This window comes from Danio rerio, chromosome 21 (genome assembly GCF_052040795.2).
Source record: "Danio rerio strain M-AB ecotype USA chromosome 21, GRCz13ab, whole genome shotgun sequence".
Taxonomy (NCBI): domain Eukaryota; kingdom Metazoa; phylum Chordata; class Actinopteri; order Cypriniformes; family Danionidae; genus Danio; species Danio rerio.
Window position 1 is genome coordinate 6,797,344 of NC_141041.1, and position 22,170 is coordinate 6,819,513.

The following is a 22,170-nucleotide window of genomic DNA, read 5'->3' on the forward strand; positions in this document are numbered from 1 at the left end:
GACAAGATCTCGGATACAAGCGGCCGAAATGAATTTCCTTCGAAGGGTGGCAGGGCGCAATGACGTTAATTGATTTTCTATAACATTTAAGACGGGATCATGATCAAGGAACAAAAAGCAACTCATGTAAACACCTTAATCATTTTATTGTCTTATTCAGATTAAGGCAAATCATTAGATTATTTATGTTCATGTAAATGGTCACAAGCCTTAACCCTAGAAAAAGGGAGTTCAGTATTTTGATTACAGCCTTTCCACAGGTTAATAGTAAGCTAATGTCATTTCATAACGCAAATCTTAAATTCATGCTAACAAACAAATGGTCAAGGCAAATATATTAATGCAATTCAAATATATAAAATATGAATGGATGTTTACTTTATACTTTAATTATATTGTTCTATTAATTTTTTCCCCTATCCCCCATAATTTTGTGGCTCAAAAGTATGGGTTCAGGCACCGATTTGGCACCTTTTTAATATTATCAATTTAGGACCTGTATCAAAATAACACCAAACGATACCCAACCCTAAATAATGGTAACGGTTCAGTACTGGGTTAAACAGTAATTCATTTGATTAACCATTACTGAAAAAAGTTTTACCGTTAGTAACGCTGTTTATTTATAGCTTGTATTCACATCACTGTGTAAAGGTTTGAAAAATATGGAGGGGAGGGGGAGATTCTAGCATGCAGACCCCGTGATGAAGGAGAATTTATTACTTCATACCTAAATTTGATAAACAAAACCTAGATATCTGCATCTGAAAAATAGCCATCAGAGAAATCTCTTCCTATTGTAATTACATTTTAGCATTTACCCTGTTTACATCAATTTTGCAAGAGTTTTATATATATATACACTACTAGAATGATGCCCAAATCATATTTTTTACCACAATAAGTGACTGATCTTTGGTCAGTCATGTATTTTGTAGCAGTTTGGCTAGAGTGTGCGTTTATCATTACATGCCTGATTGATGTTGTGGTTGGATGCGTTTTACTCCAGATGCATATAAACAAGGGAAGAGGTCAAATGTGTGAAGACAGGGTCAAACATGTGGGTGGCATGGAATATTTAAGAGCGCGCACACACACACACACACACACACACACACACACAATGACAATTACAGCAACAGGAGTTTCAGTTCCTTAACATATGTATAGGTCATAAAGTTACTTATTTATTAACAATATTTGTGACCTTGTCATTTATTAATGAACATTATGGTTAAAATTCATTTTTCCATGCAAGTAGAGTTAGGAATGTTTGGATGTTGAAGGAGGTTACAAAAGAGTGCTGCTATGCGGATGTTGCAAGTAACCACAACAACACATCCTCAATATTATTTCTGGTCCCTAGATAGCTTATTGTTATTATTATTTCTGGCCTCCTGTAGCTTGTAATAGTAGAGGATGACTTTAGTAACAGCAGGGTCATGGGCAGGCCCACACAAACTCTGCAGATTTCCTCTGATTTTTAAACCCATTATTCAGTCTGTTTATTGACTCATGTAAATGTGTGTGAATAGATATTCAGTTTTTACATTGATTTCAGTAATACTATTAAATAACATGAGTAATTTATGTACAATATAAAGTAATATTTTTTCTATTTTAGTAATTTTTAACTGTATTATTTATTTTCAAAATCGATCATTAGCATGATCACACACTACACGCTCTGTCTCACAAAACTGCTCATCTCTCTAAATTTGTACATTCTTCAAAACATTTGGGATAATGTAAAGTATAAGTCGCCAATATTTACAGTTGAAGTCAGAATTATTAGCCCCCCTGTTTATTTTTTTCACCAATTTCTGTTTTTTTTTCCAACACATTTCTAAACATAATAATTTTAATAATATTTTGATATTGAGATATTTTTCAAGACACTTCTATACAGCTTAAAGTGACATTTGTTCTGTAGACAGTCAGAAAAAAAATGCGTAAAAAGCTAATAATACTGACCTTAAAATGGTTCACATTTTTCTAGCTGAAATAAATCAAATAAAACTTTCTCCAAAAGAAAAAATATCATCAGACATACTGTGAAAATACCCTTGTTTTGTTAAACATAATTGGGGAAATATAAAAAAAAAAGAAAAAAAGGGGGGCTAATAATTCTGACTTCAACTGTGTGTGTGTGTATATATATATATATATATATATATATATATATACATATATATATATATATATATTTATATATATATATATATATATATATATATATATATATATATATATATAAACACTGCTCTAGTGGTTTTTAGATAATTTAAAGAGGGCCTATTATGGAAAAATGCCATTAATGCCGTTCTGTAGGTCTGTTGGAGACATTCATAAATATTTTTTACCAAATCTTATAAATATTGGAGACCTACTCGTTCATAAACACACTAAATCGCACTTCAGCAATGTTTATTTGAGAGCGCACAAGAAAAGGCATTTGAGCAGCGTACTGTATATTTGAGGGGGCGTGCAAGAAGTTATGCATGAACAGAGGAAATCATTGTGCAAGCAAAGAGATTTGCATGCTCGTATTACATAATGCGATCTCGACTTGTAATACTGCACTCACACCATTTGTCATTGAAATAACGCCACAGGTAGTTGGTAGATCTGTGTAAAAGGCCTGCCGCCACAGCTGGAAAAAAATCCTAGAGGAAACACTGAATGATAAGTGTATATTATTTAAATAAGGCAAATTAGTCAATTAACCATTACAAATAGTGTACAAATATTTTGCAGCCAGTTCAGATGTCATTTCATCTTCTCCGAGTATGTAGTAGAGTTTTTCTAAGTGGATTATTAAAGAATTAACTTTTTAATGTTTCTTTCGCTCTCGTGGCTTTGCATAGACATTTAGCTGTGAAGCTAAGCGAAAATATGTTTGAATAAAAAGGTTATGTAAAAACACATACGGTTAATGACAACTTTCTAAAGCGAAAGCTTAATACTGGACATTAGGAGATTTAGAAACCCCGGCCGGATGCATTTTTAAAGTGCCAAAAAGGCTTCTCTCTGGGTCTGGAGAGCATGTGACTGTTGGGAGAGTTGACCGTTCTTGCGCACACAGAACCAGCAGTAGCCTACAAAACTGGTAAACAAGAGGCAATTTTCTTCTGGTTAATCAATCGCGAATATTTGGTTATCTCAGGCGGATATAAAAAAAATTGTAAAAGGATGATAATAATAGTAAAAAAGTATACTTGGGCAGTCGTTAATATATCTGGGAAGCCCAAGTAAAGTCTATCAAAGGCCTTTATTTGTCACATACACTTTCATGTAGTTGATGACGCGCGAAATGGAGGGCAGAAAGTGGTTCTTCTACATTGGAATCGCTGTGTCTGTTTTATGTTGTTTAAATTTGTTTAAATTGGCCAATATAAGAAATGCCGAACAGCTTTTATAGACTTACAAAAGTTTTTGCCCATAAAGAGGGAAAGTTCAAGAAACTGGCTAAAAAAATTGAAAAAAAGGCGACATGTAATAAACATTCATTCAATACATCCATGTACAACCTTTTTTTTTTTTTTTGGAACGATTTGTTTGACAGCAGTAATCAAGATTATATACAGGCCTAACTGTGTATAAATATGTGTGTTATATACAAATCAGATGCAAAAACCACCACACTTATACAAAATCCAGGAGAATTTAAATAACGTACCCTGCCATTAAATCGCTGTAATGAAATCTCTGTCCTGTTTTCTGTCCCACTCAACATTACGCTGCATGAATTTTTTAATTAGCCTACATTAGTAACAGTTAATTTTGTTATGGTATAAACTTTAATCCTAGGAAAGGCAAAAATAAATAAATAAATTAAGACATTTTTAACAAAATCAACGACTTTGCATAACAAATTCAAGGCTATTAAGGCCTTAATTTGAGATTATCAAGACTTTTTCAATGCTTTTAAGACCCCGCGAGTACTCTGCATGTAACGTAATAGCTTATACAGTATCTATCGCCTCGATGACAGGCAAATATATTTTAGTTTAGTATAAACTCGACCCTCTTCTTGATATAAGGATCATGCCCAACATATGTGCTTCTTTTCTATTTATATCTCTAATGAAATCTGGTATAAATCCCAAAAAACGGACTTTCCCCTATGTCTCCATTCAGTTTTTTACTTACTGCCCTCCATCTGAATTTTGTGCACCAGAAACACGTGATTGAAAACAACCTATACTGATATATGTAGCTCCGCCCACTTTTGAAAGGAGCACAATCTAATTTGAATTTAAAGCGACAGTCATCAAAACAGCACATATCGGATCAAAGCCTAAAAGGGGCAGTTTCAAAGAGTTATAAAACATTATTAGTGTAGTATTTTGAGCTGAAACTTCACATATACACACACACTCTAGGGACATCATTATTTTACATTTTGTGTAAAAGGGCCATAATAGATCCCCTTAAATTACATGCATACGGTGCCATCAATGCATTCTAGCTGAATAAACTGATCCTCATTGTAAACATTTGAACAGTGCTGCATCTCAGAGCAGCGCTGTGGGGTTTACAGGAAGTAGCATGCTGGTCAGATCTCTATAGTGACCAGCGAGGTCCTCTGAGGGGCAGGTATGTGAGGAATGCTGAGGGCATTTGAGCAGAAGAGTTCAGAGATACACATGCTGCGCTTTAAATCACCATTGTTAATGCGCTGATCAGAGATTCTGCATCAACTCCAGCAAATGTCCGTTCATTCCAGTGATTAATAGAGATATTATTAGCTGTGAAACACTCCGCAGTCAGCTGATCACACCCTTCTGAGGACAGAGCGATAAATCAGGCTTTAAAAGAGAAGGAATGTTTTAAAGGGAGGTATGAGACACGCTGTTCGCTTTTAAAGAGATGGTCATGAAATAAAAACTCTCACGCTCAAACAACCAAACTAGGGCTGCTTGATATTGGACAAAACTGACATTGCGACATTACTTTTTTAGCGAAATATTGAGTTTAATTACACCAGAAGAAATTAAAAGCTCTATTCAGAAGGAATTCATCATTTTAGATTGATTGGGGGGGTTTTGTAGGGGAGCATATGTGCATGAAACTTACATTTAGCAGATGGTTTTGTCCAAAGTGACTTACAGTTGAGGAGGCATTCAGCGATTCAACAACAAGAGGCAATAGACACAAGTGCCAATTATGCAAAGGAACTTATTTGTGCTCAGAGAATTAAGTGCTAGAGTAATGGTGCAATCACACCAGATGCGAATAAAGCATCAAGAGCGAGTGATTTACATGCTAAGTCAATGCAAAGATGCAAATAGACATCCTGTGGTGCAATTCGCACAAATCGAGAGTTTTGTGGGTTTGAGTTTAAACTTTAGTGGACATTCGTGCCAAGTTAAGCAATCATATGCTTGCTTTTGTAGAGACGTGATTATGACGTAGTGCCTGTTTATGGTGTCCTAAGGGGAAATTTTCCTGGAGACACCGTACAACAGCTCAGCAAACTGGGCTCGGCTTAAGCCTGGTTTATGCTCAACGTGTCTACTAATTCGCTTGAGTGTGCACGACGAATGTGACGTCAACGTGGGGTTTGCGGAGGTTCGCTTTGGGTGCTTGCAACATGATTTCGGCCGGCGGAGCACAAGTTTTTTTTTTTTTTTTTTTTTAGAGATGAGCGAACAGCGCGTGCAGCACTGCAACTGATTTGAGTTGAATGAGAATCATTTTGAAGAGTTTGTCTTAAACAGGTACGCCTGTACAGACATCTTTATGATCCGTGATCAGAGAGATAACCAGATGATCAATAATTCTTGGCTAGAAATTGCAACAGCCGTGTGAAAGGAAGAAAGTTTTTTGTAAAAGGTTTGGAAAAACCTGAGGCATAAGTTTATTAAAGCCAAAAGAGGCCATGGCAAAAGAGATGCAGGTACACAATTACAGAAATATGTTTTTCCACCAGTCATAAGTTTTACACTGATATATATGTTTAATTTTGAATTTAAAACAATTTATTAGTTACAAAACTATAATTAAGGAACAAATTATTTCTGTGATGACTGGAAAGGAATACTGAAGGCCTGTTTTTCTAGGCTTTATTGGTGATAATGGTCAGGAGTGTTATACCATTATTGTCTTTTTAGCATAAGTATAGGACAGAAACTAGCCAGACAGTAATGTGTGAATTGTGGAACGGGCTAAATAAAATAAAATAAAATAACATTGTATTTTTTAGTAAGTGTGCCGTTTTGCTTTTATTCTTGCCATAATAAAAAAATATATTTGCAGAGCAGCCCATGTTCTCTTGTCATTAATATTTTAATAAACATTAATAGGAAAAACTGTCAGAGACATGAATGATTAAAATAGTTTATAAAAACAATAAAAATAATTAGTTTAAAAATCTTGAATGATATTAAAGATATGACAGTTGCAGAAACTTCCTACTTCTCTGTTTATCCGTCTGACTTTATGGTCAGCTTCTTTTGACCACCCCCTGTTATTTTAAAGAACATCACACGGCAAGTATAAAAGCCTTGTCTGTTTTGCGAGGTGCGTGTGCAGTCAGCAGAGGTGCGCGATGCGGCACCAGGCGAAAGTATAAATCCAGCTTTTGCACTGCTGAAAGCCTCTATCTTCCAGGTGTAGTTTTTGAAGGAGTTGATGAACTGCTGGGTGCAGATGAAAAGAGGATGGCCAAATGAGAACTTTTATGTCAAACTATAGTATAAAAACTACTCGTCAAAAAGAATAAAACATTAAACAGAATAAATACAGGAATGGAGAAGAGCGCTCGTATATTATTAGCTGTCAGTCAGCACCCGCTCTTTTTTTTCTGGTCATTGTGCTTTTGCTTTGTGCAGTGTAAATGCAGACAATTGGATACGAGTCACTTTTAAAAGATAATGTAAGCTGGTCGTCAAAAAAAAAAAAAGATAGAGTTACAAAATTAGAATTGACCATCAAGATCTGCTGTTTAAATGCAGTGAAAACACAGATACACGGACACTAGGTTGTTTAAAAATTGCGTTGATCATTCGATCCATCAATGAGCTGACATATGATAGATCTGCTGATTGATTGACTGATCTACGTGACTTTCAATGCTTTACTTCCATGTATCTGTGTTTGGACTCTGTGAACAGTTAAACTTTACAGCTAATCAGTCATTTCGCTCAACAGCTCTCAGATGTTTAAATGTCAGTACTGATTGGTACTGAAGTCGTTACTTTTGACAACACTACTTTGTACAAATAAAATTAAATTAGACTGATAGTATCTCCCCAAGTAGTTCTGTTTTGGATACACTATAAAAGTAATTCTAGATGAGCATTTTTTTTTCTTTTAATGGATTACATAAACTGTGCAGTGACTCCTTATGCTAGTTTTCTATTGTGGCTCCGGGTCAAATATAATCCCGACTAGACATCCTGTGATGTGACTATTGCAGTTTCAATGCGGAAACATTATATTGTGCATCAATAGTCCAAACTGTTTATTTTCCACTATTTTAATGGCTCATGCTAGAGAAAGAAAGTCCTACTGGTTTGGAACGACACCTATTTTTAGCTGAACTGTCCCTTTAAGTAAACATTGTTGTTGGGTTTGTTTGGAACGTCTTTTGTGTTTGTTGTCTTTTATTTTCTGTGTGTTAAGCCTTTAAAAGGAGAGTGATGACACACTGCCTAACTATAGGAATGCTGTGTCAACATTACTAGGGTTTCTCTGAGAGATGAGAGAGCCCGCTGGCTGCTGTTTTGCTGTCTAAGCTCTTGTTGCTGCAGATTAGGTGGAAGATACTGTACACAGGCAAACACACACTAATACACACTCAAAGCACTTGTTGTTGTAATATTTTCTTACCTTCTATAACAAACAAATGTTCAGTTTATGATATCAGGAGTAAGAGTTTGTGTGTGTGTGTGTGTGTGTGTGTGTGTGTCTCTGTGTAATAATTTTATTTATTATTATATTTATAATTTTACAAAATATTGCTGTTTCAAATAAATAATGTTGTTTCAAATTATTTATTCAACAAATAATCCTGAATAAAATCATCTGCTGATTTTATTTATTAGAATAGATTAGAGCTTTCTTTAAATATATAAATAATTATTGTTAAATATTAATATATTATTATTAATGCATTAAGTAAAATTCATAAATTAACTACTTAAACATTTTTCTGAAGTCATTCACAATTACTTAAAATTTAAAACAAGAAAATTCAAATTCAAATTTGTTGCAAGAAATTGGTTGACACTGAATCTACAAATAATTTTAACAACAAAAATATGGTATATTTAACATGTCTGTTAGTATCTTTTTACTTAGTACTATGAATAAAGACTGGTATTATACTAATAAATATAACTATATGTCTCCGTTAAATAGATTTATTACGATCACATATTCTTTGAGAGGAAAGGATCAAGTATTTAAAAAGATTTGGAATCCATTTTTGAATTATATTAAAACAGTACCACTTGATTTGATTTGACAAAATGTCTTTTTTTTCCACTGGTTTATACTGTATCTCCTCCCTTTTTATTTATTTTTATTTTGCTTATTTATTTTATATACTGTGTGGGTTTTCATTTAGTTTGTTTGCTGCTTTGTTTTGATGTTCTGTATTGTTAACTCTTAAAAGCTAAATAAAAATATATAATCATAAAAAATAGATTTATTAATACATTTCCTAGGGTTATAAGATAATAAAAAAGATTTGATAGCCGTCGCCCAGCTCATTTGCATTTAAAGAGACACAGACAACAACAGTATGTTTTTGTTTCTGTCAAAAAAAAAACTAGCATTTAGTCTGAAAAAATCATCTGTCGGGCATTTTTAGCTAAAATTCAGACAAGTTCTGGGAATAACATAATAGTTTTAATACATTTGGTTAAAGGGGTACAGTAGAAAATATAAAATACACTCCCTGACAAAAGTCTTGTCGTTGATCCCAGTTGTAAAATCAACAAATCATAACTTGACTTCTACTTGACTCCATTTGGAAAAGTGGAAGAAAGTAGATTTTTCCAGTGAATCAACTGTTGAACAGCATCCCAATCATCACGAGTACTGCAAAAGACCTACTGGAACCCTCATTGACCCAAGATTCTCATAGAAATCAGTCAAGTTTGGTGAAAGAAAAATCATGGTTTGGGGTTACATTCAGTATGAGGGCGTGTGAGAGATCTGCAGAGTGGATGGCAACATCAACAGCCTGAGGTGTCAAGACATTTGTGCTGCCCATTGCATTACAAACCACAGGAGAGGGCAAATTCTTCAGCAGGATAGCGCTCCTTCTCATACTTCAGCCTCCAAAACAAAGTTCCTGAAAATAAAGGTGCACCAGGATTGGCCAGCCCAATCACCAGACATGAACATTATTGAGCATATCTGGTGTAAAATGGAGGAGGCATTGAAGATGAATCCAAAGAGTCTTGATGAACTCTGGGAGTCCTGCAAGAACACTTTCTTTGCCATTCCAGATGACTTTATTAATACGTTATTTGAGTCACTGGAAATATTTTATTTTGATAAAATAAGCGTAATCTAGAGGCCTTTGCCTATCATATAAGCCACTTCTGATGCCAAAGGATCAACTAGAAGTCAAGTTTTAATTTGTTGTTCCTAAAACTTAAATAGGCGACAAGACTTTTCTCAGGTAGTGTATTCTTCACACTTTATCATATACAGTTCCTTAGATAATAGATGTTAAAATTACTACATGTAAAACAAAATTTTTCTTTACAAAAAAGTGTATTTAGATGCTGTTCTTGGTGGAAAAGTAGCAAATATTTGTACCTTGGTTTTAAAGCTCCATAAAAAAAAATTATGCAATAATTCTGTGCATGTCGGAGCTTGTTTTTGCCAACTGAACAGGCTGAAGTAACGCTTTTCACTATGTAAATGCCTGAGCAGTGGAGGGTTGTTAGCTGGTGATTGTCGGCATATGCAGTGTGAATTGGGCTTTCAGTGTAAATAAAAACCTCTGCCAGCATGGCAAGTGTAAACAGACAGTGTGTAATAGAAACTCACTGCAGGACATCGATGCGAGCATGTGGTGAATGAACTGGCCCGAGCCTCCTTTGTCAAATACACATACAACAACTCAGCATATGAACATTATAGTCAGGTCCACACAGACACGTGAAGCTTTGTGGAAATAGCAGCGTTTGAACAGCATTTTAGCTCTCTCTGCTGTAACATTACAGTGCCTCTGGCAATGCCCCTTAGCTGTGCAGTGTGTGTGCGCAGTAATCACAAGTTTAGGATCTCACAAGCCCGAATTATTATTTTATTTTTTGTAGTCCCCAAAATTTGTTCATTGTAGGCTTTGCTAAGCTAACTGTAAAAACCAAGGTCTCTTTGCATTGAACTTTGAGCATTTTACATTCAGAGATGCTGTTTATGTTCACACAGCTACATTACACATCAACTAAAGTTTAAAATATGATATCGTAGTGGACCACCTTTTAGGTCTAACAAATTGGTCTTAATTGGTCCTAAACTGCACATATTAGTACAGAAAATGTACAGTAGTACACATTTTGAAGCATTGAGGTACTAATATGTAATCAATAGGGCACATTTTACTTATTGCTTATTTTTAATGAACATCGACTCTTCAAAAAGCAAACAAACACTCCTCACGTACAAACCAATGAACTCATACCGTCTAGACTGTGGATGTGCAGAATTACACACTTTCACAGCCCTGTTTTATCAGGCTGGTTTAGTCTCGTTCATCATAAACTTTTCACATGATGCAGACGTCTCCACACACACACACACAGACACACACACACACACACACAGACACACACACACACACACACACACACACACACACACACACACACACACACACACACACACACACACACACACACACACACACACACACACACACACACACACACACACACACACACACACACACACACACACACACACACACACACACACACACACACACGTTGCTGACCTGTTTTTATTTTTATCTGAATGAGCTCATGGTTGTGATGTCATCATAATCTAATCATGGCTGTCTCTGAACTGGTTTTAATGAACTGAACTGTGCTGGAAGGTTCATTTCATTCTGGACATCTGATCGTGCATGTATACAGTGAGTTCGTGACCTGAAACTGTGTTTGTTTGTGTGCTTGTAGAGAGTTTTGTCCAGGACTTTGCTGTTCTGACCTGCGTCCTCTCAGTCCGCCTAGAGACAGCAGATGCAGCGGAGGAGTCAAACTACGCATTAAAAACAGGTATGGCTATCTCTGTGTTTAAGCATGAGTACATACACACGTACGTACGTACGTACGTACATACATACATACATACATGCATACTGTACATAAATACAAACTCTACATACTTATACACACAAAAGTGGTGCAATGGTATGAAAATTTTACTATATGAAAACAGCATCTGAAAATATAACTGATTAGCAGTATTTGATAATACAGTATAATTTTTATTATAAATATTAGCTTTGATTATATTTAAATAATACATGGCAATTATATTAAATAATATATAATTTTAATCAATTGTTTTAAACATGACTTTTTTTATACTAAAAATAAATGTGGATTGTATTTATAAACAATATACAAAAAATGGGTAATTATTTGATAATGATTATAGTTATAGTTGTAAATTGTTAATAATTGTAATTTATATAAATGTAATATTTTATTTATATATATATTTATATAGTGAAATACTATGTGCTGTCATCATTGCAAAGATAAAATAAATCAGTTATTAGAAATGAGTTATAATATTATGTTTAGAAATGTGTTGAAAAAATCTTTCCGTTAAACAGAAATTGGGGAAAAATAAACGGGGGCTAATAATTCTGATTATATAGTTTACTTTAAAGAAACAAATGTTTTCATGTGATCCTCACGTTTTTTTTTTTTTTTTAATATTGAGACATTAGTTAGAAACTAGAAAATCACATTTTTGTTTTTATTAAGTTTGGATTTTAATTTAAAGCTTTAATTCATTTGTCCTTTAGTTGTTTATTTATTTCAAAACATTAATTTATTACATTAACTTTATAAAGTAAAATGTTAATATAAATAAATATAATATAATATATTTATTTTAAAATAAAATCGTTTAGATAAAAATTATTTAAATAAAATATTTGTGTTTTTTTAATTTTAGTTTATATCATAACATCTAACCAGTTACTTGCTAAAATAACATTATAAATAAGTGTAAAATAAAATATAATAAATATTTAATACAAATTTTTATAATTTTAATATTTATTTTATTTTTACTTTTATTTATATGTGCTTCCAGTTATTTTATATTATAACATTAGTTTGAAGTACTAACTTGCTGAAATAACATATTATAAATATGTATATAATATAATATAATATAATCGATGCGGTGGCACAGTGGATAGTGCTGTCGCCTCACAGCAAGCAGGTCGCTGGGGAAAAAAATAAATGAATATAAATGAACATAATATAATATAATATAATATAATATAATATAATATAATATAATATAATATAATATAATATAATATAATATAATATAATATAATATAATATAAATGTTTATTTTAAAAAAAATTAGACTTAAATTTAAATCTTAAACTTTGAGCTTTTAGTTGTTTTTATTTTAGAACATTAATTTAAACTGTAGAAACTTGCTGAAATAAAATATTAATATAAATATTTACATAATATATTAAACATAATTTTTTTTAAATATTTGATTTTATTTCAGGTTAGTTGATTTCATTTCAAGTGATAGCATCCTTTATCTGTACAGTTATTTTTGTAGCATTCTGAAAGAAACTATTGCAGTTGTTTAATAATAGTTTACATTAATAAAATTAATCAAATTAAAGTTTAGTTTAAATAAGATGGTGAATAAAAAAGTCAAATAATATAATATAATATAATATAATATAATATAATATAATATAATATAATATAATATAATATACACAATTACTTCACATAAAAATTGTTTGAGTTTTTATTTTTACTATATTATCTCTTATCATTAATCAAAGGTGCTTTTCAGGAAACAGCTTTTATTTTTCATCTTGAGTGGGAAACAGGAAATGAATGTGCCTGTGACAGGAAGAGGAAGTGCTGGAGTAGATTTGGCTTTATTGGTCATGTTAGGGGTGACTTTCAGTGCATCCCGTCTCCATTTACACTAAATCCACTATTACTGACTTGTTTACAGGCTGTTTAAGGGGATTTTCGGAGAAAGGCAAGATTATGCTGTTGTCTCACATGCCAAAATGTACTTTATCCTTTTTATCCCTGGTTGCTCTTTTTCTTTTCCTCTCTGTTCTGTGTAAATAAAACTGGAGTGCTGTGTACAGACGCTGTAAATAGCAAGATGACCCCGTCTCAAATAGCACTTTCAACCCAATAAGGCTGTGATGGAAAGGTCACATGACGTCCAGGAGCTTGGTTTTTTTGGGGGGACGTAAAATGTCAAATTTCAAAAAAGGAACTGGTGGCATGTCTGTTTTTTGTTGTATTCTGTGTGTTTTTTTTTACAGTATGTGAAAAGAAATTAGTAAGAAAACATTGAATTAATAAAATCTGACAATTTAAGATGTTACAGGTTGTTTCAAATAAGATTAGAATGATTTGTGAAGGATTGTGTGAAACGGAAGATAGAGTAAGTAGTGATAGAGTAATGATCAGTGTTCATACACAGTTGTACTACTAAAATTCCATGACTTTTTTATTATTTTTCCAAGACTTTCAAGTAAATTTTCATGACCTAATGTTTCATGCAATGTCTACATATGTGTGGTAAAAGAAAAACAACAAGTGTTCAAATTAGTGGTGGGCCATTATTGGCGTTAACGCAAGACATTTATCAGGTGATAAAAAAAAAAATATCGCCGTTAATCTATTCTCAAAGTTGGGTTGGGAGCTGGGTCTATTCTACGCAAACTATGATGACTTTCACCTTGATATTTTAGGGCGGATGTATACCTGACTGGTGAGCTGTCTGACAAACAAGTGCCCTTCTGAATCAAATCAGCAGGATGCCTGACTTTAACTGCAGTTCGGCAGTTTTACTTTATCTCATGAACAGTTCATTCATGCCTTCGAGACAAACCGTGGTATTAGACGCAAATAAGGAGTAAGGACTGGTGAGAATGTTATGGAATTTAATAACACACGCCAAATGGAAAGAAAAATAAATTCTGTATTTCACAATGTGTGTGTGTGTGTGTGTGTGTGTGTGTGTGTGTGTGTGTGTGTGTGTGTGCGGTCCTTTACTGACAGCTGCATATATGTGGATATTGTCGGAAAATTCTGAAAGCGAAAAAAAGTCCCAACTGATCCAGCCAAGGTTTGAACCAGCGACCTTCTTGCGGTGAGGCAATTGTGCTACCCACTGCGCCACTGTGATGCCAAATTTATATTTATATCTATGTAAGAACATTTAGATAATGCTTACACTGCACTAATTATGTGAGAGTGTGATTGGCCAAGGACAGAATAGGAGTCAAGACAACTAATATTCAAGTCTATAAATATCCAGGAGTTTTCCAAAACGTTGTGGGCTTTTCTGTTTTTCTAAAACTTTTGCAGACCTGGAAAAGGCCAAGTTAAAATTCCCTGACTTTTCCAGATTTTCCACAACCGTATGAACCCTGAATGATGCTGGAAATTCAGCGTGGCGTCAAATAAATAACAATTTATTTTGAAGTATAATTGCATAGAAAACAGTTATTTATATTGTTATAATTTTTACAATTCTTTACTGTGTTTATACTAGCATCAGAGAGACAAAAACATATAAGAAAAAACTTACCCAACACAAACATTTGAAAGCTAGTTTATATGTAAACATTTTATTATAATGTAGAAAAAAAAAATTTTAAATAGCTTTTTGCGTTAAGCAGACTGGAGTAATGATGCTGAAAATTCTGTTTTGCATCACAAGAAAATACTATATTTAATTAAATTACAATAAAAACCAGATAATTTTTTTTACATTTTTACTGTATTTTATAATTAAATCAATGCGGTGAGCATCAGAGACCAAAACACAACAAACTTCTAAAAGCTCATTTACATGTAAACATTTATTATAATGTACAAAAAAGAATATTTGTTTTTATTTTATATATAGATTACAATCGAAACCAGACATTTTAAATCTATTATTTTACCATATTACCTTCTAGAATCAGACACAAAAAGCACTTAAAAGGAAACAATTCCACAACAAACTTTTGAAAGGTAGTGTATATGTATACATTTAATTATTTCAAATGTACAAAAAAAGTGTTTTTTTATATATATTTTTTAATTTAAATTCAGTAGTTTGCAACACAAAAAAATTTAACAAACTACAATAAATCCAGATATTTTAAATTGTAATTTAAATTTGACTGTATTTTATAATCAAATCAATGCAGTATCGGTGAGCATCAGAGACATCTAAACATTTAAAAATAAACTTTTCCACCACAAATATGTGAAAGCTAGTTTATAAAGTTGAAGTCAGAAATATTAGCGCCAACCAATTTTTCCCCTCTTCTCATATAAACCAAAGTCTTAATGTGATTCCATGTTTTGTTGCCACATTCAATTCTCTTGACAAGCTTTAAAAAAATGACCCAAGACCGTTTTAGATGTGTTCAACTTACCTTTGGTGTCTGAATATGTGGTTGGAGACATCGTAAAGCAAGACCTAAAAGTACAAATATACAGTTGAGGTCAGAAATATTAGAATTATTATTATAGTATTATAAATAAATTGGGGGGATACAGATAAATATTCTTCCCCCAATTTCTGTTTAAAGGAAACATTTTTCAACACATTTCTAAATATAAGTATCTCTAAAAACTGATTTATTTTGTCTTTGCCATGATGACAGTATATAACATTTTACTGGATATTTGTCAAGATACTAGTATTCAGCTTAAAGTGAAAATTAAAGAGCCCCTATTAAGGGTTTTTTGAAAATGACCTTCCATGTAGTGTGTAACACAGCTCTAAGTGAAGTGAAACATCCAGCTAAGGCTTAAATCTGAAATTGCACTGTGTTTAAAACTATTGATTCATTTATAAAAGAGTCGACTCACAGTGCTTCAAATGAATCGTTTTGATAAAGAGTCTTTAGCCGTTTCTGCATGACATCAATACAAGACTTAAGCCCCGCCCCGTTGCTGCACGAGCAACCCTGGGAATTTGAACCCCCCCCCCGCCCCACCACAAATACTGTGGCAAAGAAAAAGACAAACACTGTAGCAGATCCCGATTGAATCGAGTCATGAAGATGCTCTGCTCAGCTGGATATTACTGGAAGTGTGAGGGGAAAGTTAGTCTTATTTTCTCTACCCAAAGATGAAGCTGTGAGGAGTCAGTGGTTGAGGTTTATTTTTGCAAACCTGTGCTGTTCGAGTGCTTCTGGAATCTACACGCTTACAACTGGGAATTTGTCGGCTGTTTGTTAAAGGAAGGATCAGAAAAGACTATTGATGCGTGGGACTTTTTCAGAGCTCGACAAAAACTTTACAGTACACAGTTCATGGACCAGTTTCTTCCTCCATTTCACAAGTGTAAATAAGTGCGATTAAAATGGTTGCCGCATCGTTTTCTGTATAGCTTGCAAAAAATGTATTTAATTGCATTTTGTAATTTGTAACCACTTGTAGTGTATCTGGTCAACTCTTTATATTCTCATATCGCGGGGTGGGGGGGAAATAACAAAACAGAAAGGTGACAGGAGATGGGTTTGAAATGCGGGAGACTCAGGAAAAACAGGAGTGTTGGCAGGTATGCTCACACATAAGCCATGCACTCTGTCTACTTCAACATTGTTGATAAGCTGTGGTGGGCATCTCACCCTGTCTCACACGAAACGCTGTTGACTAATTGCAACACACTGTTCTCGGTCCAATCAGCCCAGGTTAGCTTCGCACTAAAGGCTGATTTATACTTCTGCGTCAAACGCCGGCGTTTGCTATGGCGCTGACGCATAGCCCTTCGCCGTGGCCATCGCCGTCACTGACGTGCACCTCTCAAAAAAATTTAACTACACGTCGCAACGACGCGTAGCGCAAGCTCTGTGATTGGTCGGCTTGGTAGCGCTGACGAGTCTGGGCGGGACCGAGAGCCGCGCGAATGGCGCGAGCGATTGTTTACAAGTGTGGAGTGCCGTGAAGGAGCTCCGGATAAAAAGTTTTGTTTTGTGTTTACCTCATAGTTAAAGTTGTTGCACGTCCGCCGGTTCCTGCCTCAAAATGAGCGAGTTTGAGCCACTTGTACATCCCGGAGGTGTTCAGGAAAAGCAAAAAAGCAGAGAAGAAACTCAACACAGAGGAACATTTACACCTCACTGCCAACTAGCGTTTCGGAAGTGTTAATGCAGACCGACAGAGACGCGCGCAGAAGTATAAATGCACAGCCACGCGCGTTGCCTGCGCCGTGGGTTACGCCGGTCACTTGACGCAGAAGTATAAACCAGGCTTAAGGAGGGGTTTTGGGAACAAATGAATCACTGAACGATCAAATGGGAGTCGTTGGGATAATTAGGTAAAAATAAGTGCATAATATAAGACAATGAAAGTGTTTTTTGACCTTGCACGCATATCAGCCTGTTGTTGGAGACCCCAAAACTAAAATATGACCCTTCTTAATGTATAATAGGGTCTCTTTAAAACTTTACTAGGTTAATTAGGCAAGTTAGGGTAATTAGGCAAGTCATTGTGTAACTGGTTTGTTCTGTAGACCATTGAAAATAATATTGCTTAAGGGGTCTAATGATATTGACCTTAAAATGGTTTAACTGCTTTTACTCTAGTTGAAATAAAACAAATAAGACTTTCTCCAGAAGAAAAAATATTATAGGAAATACTGTGAAAGAAATGTTTGCTTTGTTAAACATCATTTGACTTGATCGATTGAAGTTTTACATATAGTGATGTTTTGGAAGCATTTGAGCATATGCATATGAATGAACCAACACAAAGGCCCAGCAGTTAATAGCAGATGTGTATGGGCTATCATACAGTTGTTTACTGTAGATATTCATGTAATGATTACAGGAAATGAGTCTAAAATGTCTCGGTATTTCAGCTTTTTCTTTCTGGCTCTCAATTTATTCGTAACGCTAAAACTGATTCTTCTTGTTGGATGTTAATAAGACCTAGTTCACTGGCAGTTCATCTGTCATGTGTGTTTTTCATCCATGTTCCTGAATTGTGAACATTCCGATGTTATTCGCACACTCAGAGGTAGGATTTCCCATAATCCCCCAATGACACACATTAATAACATAAACCTGTCTCCTGGATAGCCTCAGTCTGATCTTGTTCACTCCAAGAGCCCTGTCTGTAGCGGTGGGTTTTATTAGCGAGATGTTACATTCCTTTTATTTTTTTAATAATTTAAATAAATGTCACTTTGTTTATATATATATATATATATATATATATATATATATATATATATATATATATATATATATATATATATATATATATATTGCTTCAATTTAAGTTGTTTATCTTTTTAAATACCTTACACTTTTTCCCCAAAGCAGTAGGGATGTTATATGAGTTCACCTGACTCAGCGATAATAAGAGATAATCCTGAAGATTTTTAAATATTCAATAATAATAATAATAATAATAATAAGCAAATTATTAAAATATGCATAAACTAATTTGAAAAGGAAAGGGGGGAAAAATCTAATACTTTTTTTTTAACCAAACAACTTCAGTCAAAAAAAAATCTCTTCACACCTTCGATATGAAAACACTCATGCACTTGGAGCAAGCAGAGCTGCAAATAATCCCGTCCGCGTGGTTTAGCTTATTAGTAGTTGTTGTTTTTTTTTTTGCATATAGACATCTGTGACAGTGTTTTTCACTGTGCTGATGGTTTATGTGCATCATATTCATTGTTCTGTTAGTGTAGGTAAAGTGTATTTATACTTCTGCGTCAAGCGCATGCATATGCTCCGGTGCAGCCTGCGCATGGCCGCATAGCCCTTGCAGATGCTGACGCAGACCTCTCAAAAATGTGTGTAACGTGTTTTTTGTTTTTTTTTTGTCTTAAAATGTAAGCAATTTTGTGTAAAACATCCCATATTGTAAATAAGTTGTCATTCAAGAACTCAATTTTGACAAAAATGTCAGATAGAATCTTATAATTCTAAAGTGACGATATGGTAAAAAACAACAATAATATTAGGCCTGTGTGTAGCTCTACTGTTGCTAAAAATGCTAAATTTTGTACAGTCATTATGGTGGACTTGAACAGACTCTCAAGATGTCCTGTTTGTTAATTCACAGTAAAATGATGACATCAGAATACAACTATTCATAATTATGTAATTATGTAAGTTGATTTAGTATGCTTGTCATGTGATTGTCAGCATTATTAGACCTTTTTTTTTTACTGGTAAAATTTGTCATGATCAGACATTTGTCATTATTAGATTTCCTCTTGCATTATATTCAACATAAGCTAGAGTAGTTATACTGACACTGTTAAATGTTTATTTTCATGCACAACACTGTGTTAGCTATGAAAAAAAAACATATCAAATGCTTGTCGTAATCATAACTGTAAAATGCGATATGATCATTTAAATGATGTGCGGCCAGTTTCATTTTCACTTCCGAGTGCGGCTCATGGCGGCTGTCACTAGCTATGTTTCTATCCAAAAATGCGAATAAACTTTATGCGCAAAACTGGATTATCGCATAAAAGTTGTGCGAATGAAGCATCGTTTCCATCCAACAAGTCAAAGCGAACAAAATCGTCACTTCCTGATTAACTGGCGCAAATATCAACAGTAAAAACTGCATTTGCTGCAGTAGGAGAAGCTGCATCAATCTTTTCTAAATGAATGCGCCTCGAAAGACAATCCTGACAAGCAGGGAGTGCGCAGTGGCGTTTGAAGGTGTCAGACGCGGAGCACAGGCGCTCTGATTCTGGAGGTCATTAATAATATAAAAACAATAATACTAAAATGGTAAGGCGTTTTATAATGACCAAAACAACAATTCAAATGTTTTATAATGTGCTCAGCCTGACGTTTTATCCATTCACACACATTTTAGGTATCACATGATCTCTTTTAACAAAATCACATGACCTTTTTTAATGCGCATGCTGGAGTTTGTGCGGTAAAAGTGTTTCCATTGCAGTTTATGCGCATCTTTTCTTATCGAATAAAAAGTTTATCCTACCCAGTTAGGCGCATACGTTTTTTATGCGCATTTTCAAAAATTTATGCGCATCATGGCGTTTCCATCAACTGTTTTTTTATGCGCATATGCAAAATGCGCATAAAATAGGTGGATAGAAACATAGCTACTATGATAAAACAAACACATGCAAAACATTCTTTCAGCGCGGCTCTCAAACGATCGCTCTGTGCAACAAACCGAGCGTTATATACAACTTTATTACTTGTTATTCGCAGCCTATGCAGGTTCTGTTGCGCGTTCTCTCCAGTAAACAAACAGCCTCGCGGTCAGCTCACGTGTGATTGCACGGCCGCGAATTCATCATTACATGAAGACAGAAATGACATTTCTGAGTGAATTATACCTTATAAATATATTGTGACACTTTTAACGGCATTTGAAAGTGTTCATGTTCCTGTGAGGACCTGTGCGACAGTCTTTAAACCTCTCTCCTGACCTTGAAAATTTAATTGGCTGAATCATAGAAAAGCTAAATTAAGATCGTGTGTAGGGTCAAATCGAGATTGTGATCTTCTTTCGATTAATCGTGCAGCCCTACATCCATCTGTTAATATTACTCACAGTTTTCAATAATTGCACTTATACCTATAACCTGTACTTGATGCTATTGCACACTTGGTTAGACCTAAACTGCTGTCATTGCCTTGTACATCTACATGTGTAATGAACAATAAACAATAAAGCTGAATCTAATCTAATCTATCTATCTATCTATCTATCTATCTATCTATCTATCTATCTATCTATCTATATATATATATATATATATATATATATATATATATATGAATCTAATCTAATCTATATTATATATATATATATATATTAGATTAGATTCATATATATATATATATATATATATATATATATATATATATATATATATATATATTAGGGATGTGCGGAGCAGCCGGTATTTGTATTTGTATTTGTTGAGAGGGGAAAAGTATTTGTATTTGTATTTGTATTCGAGTAAAATTCAAAATGGCGTAAAAATATATTTTTTTTCTATTACACTTCTAATTTACGTTATATTGAAAGTATTGTTTAATTATACCCATTATATAAATTATAGATATGCAATATTGGCTGTTGTTTTTGAACATGTGATAAGAAATGTCATTGAAAAGAAAATAACATAGAAGCCATTATCTCATCCATGGTTAAACCAACAACTAATAAAATACCATTGTGAATATTATGAACCCCACCACCACCGTTCTTGTTGAAGGACACTGAATAGACAGAATAAAAACAAATAATACTTCAAAAAACTGTTCTTCTTCTGAAAGAACTTTTTCCAATGGACAGAATTCCAAAAACTAAAATTAACTAAATAAATCTAAATAAACCCCTGCCTGGGAGATCTGGCAGAACAAAAGTATTCTATATAATACTAAAAGATACAGCCCTGCTATTATCATCTGCCAGCCACAAAAAAAGACACAAAGTTTGTTTGTTTGTTTATTTAGAGATATCTGCAAATATTTTTCAATGGAAGTCATTGGAGGAATATGACTAGTCAGTCATAATATATTTGCAGATATTTCCAATCTGAATTATAATTATGACAAGTCAAAATATAATTAGAGATATCTCTAAATATATTTATGGATAGTCTGAACAAGGTTTAAATGCTAAAACGGCTTGCCATACGCACAGTGGCACAGTGGAGATTTCTCTAGTTATATCGTTTCAGTCGTTTGTTATGCAGTGACACGCAGTCAAATATTTCACCAAACAGTCCTTAGGGATACGGTGACATGCAGTCAGATATTTTACCGGACAGATCCGCCACTTTTGGCGCGCATAAACAATCATAAAGCTCTCGTGCTGCAGGAAGGAGGAGGTCTGCTGAAGGCGCGCAGCTGACGTGCAGTGAGGGGTTTGCGTCTTTAATAAACTACGGCAGTTTGCGATCACTGAACAGTAAGAATGATTA

The 22,170-nt window shown here is 34.0% G+C and overlaps 1 protein-coding gene and 1 long non-coding RNA gene across 2 annotated transcripts in view; one reads left to right on the forward strand and one right to left on the reverse strand.

The window, feature by feature from the left end:
* LOC137488778 (uncharacterized) overlaps positions 1–22,170 on the reverse strand; it is a 200,591-nt gene that overhangs the window by 149,756 nt on the left and 28,665 nt on the right. Inside the window, exon 2 of the long non-coding RNA XR_015519964.1 lies at positions 15,650–15,693. This is a non-coding gene — a long non-coding RNA (uncharacterized LOC137488778). The remainder of the gene's footprint in view (positions 1–15,649; positions 15,694–22,170) is intronic.
* The window catches only part of shroom3 (shroom family member 3), a gene marked incomplete in the record, with an annotated part of 77,766 nt that overhangs the window by 13,410 nt on the left and 42,186 nt on the right, over positions 1–22,170 (forward strand). The window contains 1 exon segment of the mRNA NM_001278851.2: positions 11,148–11,246.